Raw genomic sequence first — 10,822 nt, forward strand, 5'->3', positions numbered from 1 at the left:
TTCAATTAACATATTTAAGTCAATGCTACTAAATTTTATAACTTCGTGATAAAATATTTTTTTTGCAAAGAAATTGAAAATATTGATTTTTAAAAAAGAAATATTTAAAATAATATTAAATATTGATTATTTTCTGTATTGACTATATTGAATATTGAAGTATCATATTAATTTTTTCGTATAATTTTAATATTCGAAAATAATTAATTCATTTAAATAAAATATATAGAGAAAAATAAATATGATATTATTTTCTAATTTATCATTTACAACACTTACAGAGAGTAATTTATCATAAAATATTTTTGTATGTTCTGATAAAAAAATTTTTTTTTAAATTTTTGTATATAAATGTATATAATGAAATAAACTTAAGTAAAAAAATTATATTTTTACAAATCAATTTTCTATTTTAACTTAAATAATAATGATGGAAAATAATAACAAAAATCTTTACATCATTAATCATTATTTGTCAGTTATGGATTTTGTCTGTTATTTATTTCTAAAGCTTTCAAATGAATATAAAAATTTTTGAATGATTAAATCCATTACTGTGCTCGTTACACACTTTGAATGGATTAGTATTGTTAATATTTGACAACGAAAACTAATTTAATTATGTGTTCGACAGCAAATAAATTAGCATCATGTCAAACATTACTACAGAATCCTACAAAATCAACATGGCCCTGAGGGTATCAAAAATATGAAATCGTAATCAAGTAATAAATAAAAGATTTATATGGTGTCAGAAATTTGTTTAGTGCTTCTAATTGATATTTAATAAATAAACATTTCGGTTGAAATTATGTTAACGTATAGTAATTCTTTTCAGTTTTTTAAACTGAATTTTCCATTCTATTTCATCAAACGGAACTCTCATTTAAGGTACGATATGTTTTACTTAAGGCTTTCTATTTTAAAATAGGGATCGTTAAAACAACCACTTGAGAAATAAAATTTTGATATATTAGTATTAGTATTATTATTAGTATTAGTATTATTATTAGTATATATTATATATATAATGGCCATTATATTAGATATAAAGGCCATTTGTTATGACTTCGAGATTTCTTCAGTAATGAGACTAATGTTTCGCTAGAAAAATATAGTAACGAAGTAAATTGTGTCATATCGTAAATTAAACTAGAAAAATCAAAAACTAACTGTAGAATGATAGCATTCACATAAAGTCATTCTATGGTATCATATTTGATATGAAGGATCCGAAAGCACCTACGTTCTAAAAATATAAAAATTGTGACAACTTAATCAAACTGATCACAACAGTAGAGCAACATGATTACTAATTTTTTTCGCATAAGCTGGAAATAAAAAAATATGATTATATATTAGAACAATGTTTTAAAATATTATTATCAAAAACATTGAAACAATGAATTTTTTTATGCATTCCATATGCAATTGAAATATACATTTTAAAAACTTTACCATTACTATTTCCTGTATTCAGTTATAAAATGTTAATTATATGTACATATGTATGGAAATTATTTGTATACATAATATTTCAGTTTGTTACTGAAATGTTATTTTATATTTTGCATTCAAAATAGTTATTTCATTTTCAACATTCTTATTCATATAAAATAAAAATGTATAGAGAAATAGCAACTTACTGAAGCCAAAATAGTATAAATAATATATGTATTGCTGCAGAAGTACTTGAATTATGCGGAAAAAATCATCACAGACCAATAAGTATTGATTGCAAAAAATTTGCATGGAATTAATATATATAAAATTGAGATTCGCAGATAATATGCAGATAATATACAACACAAAAGATACAATGTAGTGAAAGTACTTGCAAAATTGGAATCGGTACTTCTTTTATATCTGCTCATTTTATATTAAATATATTTAATTAAGTATATTTTTCTTTAAACTTATCACCGAATTAGTCAAATAACAATGAAACTAAATGAAAGTTAAACAAACATTTTAACGCATAAAAGGCAAATGCTAACAGAGCGCCTTAGGCAATTATCCTTTTTATGATTTATTTGCAATGTTTGTTTAGCACAAAATTAAACTGTTTCAGTGCAGTGTAATAAAGATAATGTGTATCATAAACCTTAGCATTCGCCCAGCTTCAAATAATCACAGTTTTTAGCAATTTTTTTTTCAACTTTTTGCGCAATTGACAGCCTCGTTAACTTTTTAAGACAACTTTTTGGCCAGCGAGAGAATTAAGTCATAATTTTCATGTTAAGGATAATCAAATAAAGGACGTGAAATATGCTTTAAGAAATTTTGAGAAGTTCGTGGAAAAAAATCAACACAAAATTTATTACCAGAAATTAATTCAACTTAGTCTTATGTGATATGGCATAAAAGCTGATAACAAACAATCCTTGAAATAAATATGAGGAAAATGATGATTTATTATGAAAAAGTTACAAACAACAGTAAAGATTAAAAGGCTAATAAAAAAGTTTAAAAATATTTAAATAAATAAGATTTAAAGTCCTTTAAATAACACCAACTAGGAGGGCTACATAAAGAACTCATTTTAGTTATTACAATATTGACATAAACTAAAATATTGCAAAATATTCAAATAATTTATTACAAAAAAATAAAATATTAAATTGCTTGCAGTTGACAATGCAAATAAGAGGACTTCTACAGCAAATTATTTTATATGAAATTTTTCCGAACTGAAAATTATAAATTGTTTATCAATAATATATACTAATATCACAATTAATAAAATATTTAAATTTTCTTCATTAGATGTTGAATACGTTTTAATGTATTCCTGAATTAACTGATTTTTATCCGCTTATAACTGAATTTTTTTTATCCAATTAAGTAATTATTATGCAGCTAAGTTTTCATATTTTATTTTGGCAAACATTTTATTTCTGAATATAAGATAATTTATTTTAACATATATGAATAATAATTATGATGTTTTTATGTGTTAGATATAAAAATTTATATTATCAAAAGACTTTTTAAAATTTTAAAAACTGTTATATAAAAATTATTAATTTTAAATTAACTAAAATTTTGTATATAATTATTTAACTTAAATTTAATTATTTAAATTAAATTTAATTATTTAAGTTAAATTTAATTATTTGATTTTAATTTAATTATATAAATTTAATTTAATTTTAGAAACTTTTTAATTTTTAGTAATGTAATAACAACCTTAAAAAAGAAATTTTAATTATATGTAAATGAAGAAAAATAAATTGTGTCTAATTATTAGTCAAGCAATTCTTGAATATCAAAATTTTATACCTCTCATATAAATCAGATGTTTTCAACCACTGTTTATGGTAGACCCCATGTAAAACTTTGCATGAGATGTCATCACTAACAAACTTTTTATTTTGCTGTTTTCTTTGAGTCTGAAAATGTAAAATTATCGTTTCAAACGATGGCACGATATATTAAATTTCTACACACAATTACTCTTCAAGTCTACATTTTTTTTTATTATTTTTGATTTACACCTAATTATAAATAAAAATTAATTAAAAATTATTTAGCAATATTTCTATATCGAGAACTTAAAATAGTCCCTCAAGTCTACATGGAAGTCAAATTTAAATTGCTTCTCTTAACTATCAAATTGCACTCTTATGTATCTTATTGCCCACTTAAGGTAAAAACCACAAATTTAAATACAATTATATCTGCAAATAATGCATTTCATCAAGATATGTATCACCTCTAGTTCGAATATTATCTATCAGAGCACTTGATAATTCTCGTTCCTATTCATCATTGTGATTAGTTAGTATTTTTACTAAAGATTTTTATTACACATTTACTAAGAATGAAAGATCTGTTAAATTAAAATCTACTATCCTTTAGAAAGAAATTAATTAAATTGGACGTCTGCTATAATTCAATATATATGAATGCAATGTATTTAAATAAGCACAAGTATAAGTACTTTTATTTTATTTCAGATATCAAAGCATTATGGAATATTATTACTCATTTAAATAAGTAATCTGCTGTGTTTAGCTATTATCGTTAATAAAGAACATATCAAGAAATATACTATCTTTCACTTTATATCTACCTTAATTGAGTTCAATTCCTAAAGAAATATCAAAATTAAACAAATCTAATTAAAATGATGTTTGTTCACTTAATGAGTAATGATCAAGGATAATTAAATTCAACTTAGTGAAGGTATCTAAAAATCAAATTATCCTTCTTATGCCATAAGCAGAATAACAACTCATCTCTATTACTATACCAACTTCACATATAGGTAACATGTTGTTCATTACCGCTCATAATGCAAAATCAACAGACGTTTGGGTTTCTGTCGGTGCTATAGTGACAGTACTAAAAAATGCCAAACGAAATATCATTGTTTGTATATATGTTTCACTATTACCAAGTGAGAAGGCAGAAATTCAAAATTGCGAAGAGCTGTGGAAAGGGTATCATGCATTTTCTAAATGTCGTAGTCCGTGCATTTTGAAGACTATCAAGCAAATTATGATAAACATTAACATGTACTTATACCTCTGTAACAGTACTTTTAAGAAGAAAATGATTTAATTTGCAATACATGTACTGCATAAGTGAATTCCCTACAGCCTAAAAAAAGCTTTAAATTGAAGATCGAGTTAAGATAATGAACATTTTTCCCTTCCATTACACACTTTCAACTGCAGGCAGTAAATTTAAATACTACAAACCAGACCTGGTAAGAGAATATCTTAATTTAAGTCATCATTTTTTTTATATTATTAAAAATTGTTGGTAATAAATTTTAAATGTAAACTTCTGTTCAAATAAATAATAAAACTTCTGTGTCAAAAATAATACAGATTCATTGGAAGTTTGATATATACTTAAATAAATATTTGCCATAATAATTCGAAAATCAAAACTTAAATGAAACATTACATTTAGTCGTTTACTTCAGCATAAAAAGAAACGATATCTCTCATATATAATAAACTTGCATATCTTAATTAAAAACCATATCGTATAAAATATATGTAAGTATGAATTATAAATTAGGGACTATAAGTACCAAACAGCTAATTAATTTACATATTTAATTTATATATTGCTTTACAAAAAGCAGTCGTACTCAGGGACCTAAGAGATCTATTGCGCTATTCCTTGAGACAGTTTCCTGTACAATCTAATATAGATTTCCTGTATAATCATAGATATACTATATAGTGATTTTGATCTAAGGTCAACAGCCATGGCTTCCAGCACTACAAGATCTATTTACTTTTTTGCGATTTATCAATACAATTAGATGTACTATATGGTAATACCTGTAGCATTTAATAGTACTCATCAATGCTTGCATGGTCACTTTTAAAGTCATGCACTTAATTCTCTAATAATGCATATGATGCACATATTCATTTTCTCTTGTTTCGATGTACAAAGTCGTATTATTTTTCCGAAAAATAGTTTTAATAACTGCGCGATATATGTTTTTATCAACATTCACATATTCCTTAAATGGGTCAATGAAAAAAAAACTGAATTTAAAAGCATGTTTGATTAAATCGAGAAAAAAAATGTTGACAGTGATGTATTTACTATATGTGCTGGCGAAACACTTTCAAATTTTATTCGTATTATTCAATTTTTATGCACTATCAACGCTTTTTTGTAAACATTTAATTGCACCTAAGGCTTTTAATTTTTGATAGGAGCCAAACATCCTTTTATGCTATATTTGGCAGTTATTGCAGCTGTTACCATCATTCGAGCTTATGAGGCGTATTTTTAATCGGAAAGGCATTCACTTATGTACGAAATAAACTTATCTAAACTATTCCTATTTTGGGTTATAAATGATTAATATTTAATTTAATGTCCCTTCAACAAATATGCAAAAATGATGAACAATTATTTTAAGAAAATTAAAACTGTCAAATGACGTCAGTTATGTCAATAACGTAGTCTATTATTGATAGCACTTTTTTTTTTAAAAATACCATTTTTAATTTTTGTGCGCGGGTTTACTGAACCAGTGTTCAGCTTCCATAATTTCTAATAAAGTATTATCTCTGTTAACTTCTGAGGTTTTGTTCGCTTTAGTCTTCTCAGTTCATTGGTAATATAAAGTAGTTGAATAGCTTCTAAATTAATGTGATGGAGTAATCGTTTTTCATGCCTAGCAGCTACTCCTTGTATGGTTTCTTTGAGTGTTGTACCTTACAAGTCTATATGTATTTCTTATAATCATCTATATGGTAAGTATTTGTTTTGACTTCACTGTATGATATCTCGGTTTGATTGTTTTGTACAGTTCCATAGCTGTATGCCACATATCCAAATCGGTTTCACGACAGATAGATATATCAGCCTTTTATAATATAGATTAAGTTGAGAATAATATCCAATTAGCCAATACATTTGTCAACATTTGTACTTGATTTGTACTTGATGGTGTTTTCAAATTAGTCTATTATTAAATATCCTTAAATAGTAGTAAAAATAAAATAATTTTTCATTTAAATTTCATTTAAAAACATTTTCGAAAAATAACAAAAATAAAATATTGAAATAGAAAAATAATTGAAACTAAATAGCGATATTAAAAGTATTCAGTTAATTATTTTGTATATTGATGACAACTTTATTTACATTTGATTTGTGTTTTATTATGAAATTTACCCATATTTTTTGTTTTATAATTAAAAAATAATATTAACCTCCATGTTATTTAGTTAACTGCTTTGTTTATTTATGTGCAATTAAATTTTGGAAAATCACTTTATTTAATGTAAATAAATCTTACTTAAATAAAGGTTTCAAACAGTTTGAAATTAAGCTTTCAACACAAAAATATTCTATTTCCCATGCCACATCTTACAATGCCGGGCTTTTTTAAAAGCAGGTTCTATTATAAATCAGCACATAGCTGGCAAAAACTCAAACAATAACTTGATAGATGATCGCTTTCTAGATAATCCCATAGTGCCAAATCAAATAATGATAAAACGAATGGAAACGAATCTCTGTAGCCATTTTACATCACCAAAATCAAACATTACAATTTCATGTCAAAAATAATAGTTAACACAGTGAATGTAGCGATAAGATAGTACCGGCTAACGGTTTGTGTCATACCTTCGTAATTTTCAAAACAAGTATGTGCCTATCACATTATTAGACAATATGTTATATCATAGTGTATAAGCACTTATGGCTTCCGTCCTGTGAAAACCATATATCAAAAAAAAGTGATCACGTAGAAGTAGTGATCTAAATTGATGGATTGTGCCACATCTGACTTTTTGCAAATGTAGTGGTTGTTTAGAAGTACTGTTGATATTTATAATAAAAGTTATAATGTTTATAACTTTTTATAACTTTATTTATTGATCTAAATTATTTTCATAACTTTTGAACTAATCCAATCCTTAGACAATTACGACATTTTTTCCAATTCTGTATGCAATTGTTATATTCGATCTTCTGAAGGGATTTCAGATTAAAGCGGTTTTTAATTGGTACATCTGGATTCATTTTAGATTTACTTCCGATCTATCGAATTTTGTTGTGTGGTAGTGTTAGTGTTAGAAGCCATTTATATTTTTTTTATAAATGCATATGTTCATTTAAATCACACTTTACCTATCAAGTCATATAAAACAGTTGTTGAATTCAGGGCAATCTTGCTACTTTGACAAAAAATCTAGAGTGTAATAAATTAGTCTTCAGTGTTATTCATTTCGCTGGAGATTTACCAATCGAAAATGAAAATTGCAGTGAAACTGAATCTCGATTGAAAAAGTTATCCCAGATTTATCAATCGAAAACGGCAGCTGTTCTATTTTTATTGAAAAAGTTATTAGCAGTAGTACCAACCTAAAAAAGAATTGCCAGAATAGTAAACCCAACTAATTTAGATTAAAAATACCACCGTATCTTTTGATTGTAGTATCATTTTAACGTGTTATATACGCAGGCAGAATATTTTTTTCAGTGAGATAAACGTTATTATTGCTGTGTTGCATATTTAAATGTTTAAAATTATTCTTTTAAATTAATTTATATTAGGTTAAGTTAAATTAATATAAATTTCACATTCACATTATATACTCTATTCAAATATTTATTCAAATTTTCATTAAGGTATATTTTTCCTATACAGATTTGTGTACCTTTCGGCTTACTTTCAAAAAGATTTTGTTGAAAGCTCAATTGCAAAAAATGGCCTTTTTTCACTGACCGTAAAAATAATTTGAACTCGTAAATCTCTCTACCAAAGTGATTTTCTGTTTTCTATTTCTATGGTGAAATAAATAGTTTATAAGCCTCGTTAAGTAGCTGGTAGGTATAGTGTTCAGAAACTAAGAAGATTACATTTTGGGTCATGTGAATATTCACATATGTTAACAATTTAATCTAATTTGTATTTTCTGTTGCAAATTTTTATAACTCTAACAATTTTACCATAAGTATTAAAGAATCCTTATAAGTCCTATAAAAATTTAATAGATATTTTAAAATCTTCAGATATTTACATTAAAATTTTTTTGGTTTTTTTACAAAATAATTGCTGTGATGCTGTGATACTTTTCTTTTCGCATAAGCTCGTTAGACTTTATAAGTTAAAGTTAATCATAAGCACAGAGCAAATCTTTTAAAAATGAGATCAAATAAGAAATGCCTTTTATATGTAATTGTGATATCATTCAAATTATGCATTAAAAATATTTATGCATGAAAGTCACGTACAATATTTCCACTTGTTTTCACATCTGTCTTAAATATTAAATCTGAATTTATGACATTCAGAAAAAATAATATTTTATGAGCATTGAGCCGAGTGCTGGTAGCATATTGCGAGTAATGAAACAAACAAATCCGCGAAATGCCGCTGCTAATAGCATTATTGCTCCAGCTCAGTAAGAGTAAATATTAATAATGAAAGGAAATATTCGTTTGAGGTTCCTTAAAATAATTTAAATGTCAAAATTTAATATATTGCATTCATATAGATTACTTACTATTGTAAATAAATATTTCGAACTGTCGACGGTCGGTATTAATGAATTTTATTTAATTGTAACGAAATAAAAATATTTTAAAACAGCTTAAAATATGGATGAAAAAAATATATTTTTTAATAAAGTAGTTGTTATTATTTCCATGGTTGATGTCATCACGCTGAATAAAAACAAATATAATATATTTCCACATTTTTTTTTTATAACATTGGTTTAATGAATTTTACGTTATATAGTGGCGTAGCCAGGATTGTGCTCAGAGGATATGCTAGACAAAATTGTAGCAGAAGCTTCCCTAGAGGTTACTAATTTAAATATAACAAGAGAAGATTGTGCCAAACAATTTTCTTTATGTACACATCCATATGTGTGTAAATATATAACATATATATAGTTATGTTGTTTACTTATGTTTACTTATATTTATATTTTTAAAAGCTTTAATTATATTCGCTTTTTTAGAGAGGTTTCGAAAAGTAGTGAACTACAACAACAAAAGTTATTTTTATATGCTAGATAAGCACTTGCAGATAGACTAAACTCATGTTGCTGAAACCGTTGGTCAGGGAAGCGATACAAGTGCTGACCTATCCGTGGAGCACCCTAAGCTGGCTGATCTCATTGATTAGTTAGCATAGAAACTTCAAGTATCACCTCAAAAAAATAACTCTTGTTAAAGAAGACACTTGCATACTATGCCTAAAAGAAAAGTAGACAGCGGTGCATTTATTATGCTAATATTCAGCACTGGCAAGCAGGAGGATGGCTGCCTTGGGACACTACTGGGTTGGTGATGATTTGGCGGGCAAGCAGCCAAATGAGCTGCTTACCTTAACAAGCGATATAGTTATGCGAACGGAAGCCACTCCAGATTTAACTCTCTAACGACATCCGAGAATAGAAGAACGAAAAAGGACCCAAGTCGTTTCGTGGCCTGGTTCTGCTAATCCTTCACTTCAGTGGGACTACTTGCCGGACGGAGCGCTATCCCAACGTTCAACGATATATATGTAGTGAAGATAACATGGACTTATCCTACTGTGTAAAACATCTATGTAAGCTAGCTTTGGAAAATAAATTAATATAGCTTTCATTTATATACGACCTTTTTTCCTTTTGTAGTTATGTAGTCAATTTCTGTATTTTTATTAAAATTCAATGTACCTAAATTTTAAACTCCTAAATTCATCAGTACTCTCAGATTTATACAGCAAAAAATATTTTGATATTTTTCTGATATCTACAAACACTTTCTTAAATTTGTATTAATTAATTTAATTTGTTTAATATATTAAAGTTTTTATTAATTTCATTGTTGAATAAAATGCAAAATTCCCTAGTTTTATTAAAATTTGTTAGAAGTATTGTTCATTTTATTAAACTATAAAGAGTATGTTTGCACATTGAGCTTTTCCGGTACCTTCACTATGACAGAATGTAAATGACCTATAAAGCGTTTTGTGCCAAAATACAATAAATTATTAACACAACAAAAGCAATCATCCCATGCAGACTCACACAAAGCAATAACAATTACCAAAAAATTACAATCCCTAAGCCAATATAGTCACTGTGCCATTTTACCAGGACAAAATTCTTTGTAAATTGAAGAATTAGAGAAAATGTATTGACACACGCCTGCAATTGCTTTTACATGATTTTCTGTGATTTTTATTGATTAACTGAGTTGTATTAAATGGTCTTGAAATTAAGCAATAGGGATTAAAGATTACTTCTATTATTGACATATAGTATAGTACGTCAATATATATTTATTAAAACAAATATGAAAGTGGAACACATTTTAAGTACACACTTTA

This window comes from Teleopsis dalmanni, chromosome 1 (genome assembly GCF_002237135.1).
Source record: "Teleopsis dalmanni isolate 2A chromosome 1, ASM223713v2, whole genome shotgun sequence".
NCBI classification, from domain to species: domain Eukaryota; kingdom Metazoa; phylum Arthropoda; class Insecta; order Diptera; family Diopsidae; genus Teleopsis; species Teleopsis dalmanni.